Below are 278 nucleotides of genomic sequence, written 5' to 3'. Positions count from 1 at the left end.
TGTGTGTGCATACATGCATGTGCCTGGTATGTGGTGTGTGTGTGTGTTTCTGGGGTGGCTGGGAGTGATGGTGATCTATCAGCAGCTGCCAGGGGTTGCTGAGGGACTACAACACAGAATCAGCTCTGAACCCACACCAGCTTCATTGTTTACAGAGACTGCAAGACAAGGGGGAATCAAGACCAGGCAAAGGGCTAAGGCTGGGCTTCCTGCGGCTTTCAGCTGGGCCTGGAAAGGACAGGAAGTGGTTGGGAAGGGAGATGAGTAGATAGAAATTC

Source organism: Psammomys obesus, unplaced genomic scaffold, assembly GCF_907164565.1.
Source record: "Psammomys obesus unplaced genomic scaffold, mPsaObe1.curated_primary_1811, whole genome shotgun sequence".
NCBI lineage: Eukaryota > Metazoa > Chordata > Mammalia > Rodentia > Muridae > Psammomys > Psammomys obesus.
This window is presented reverse-complemented; position numbering follows the sequence as displayed.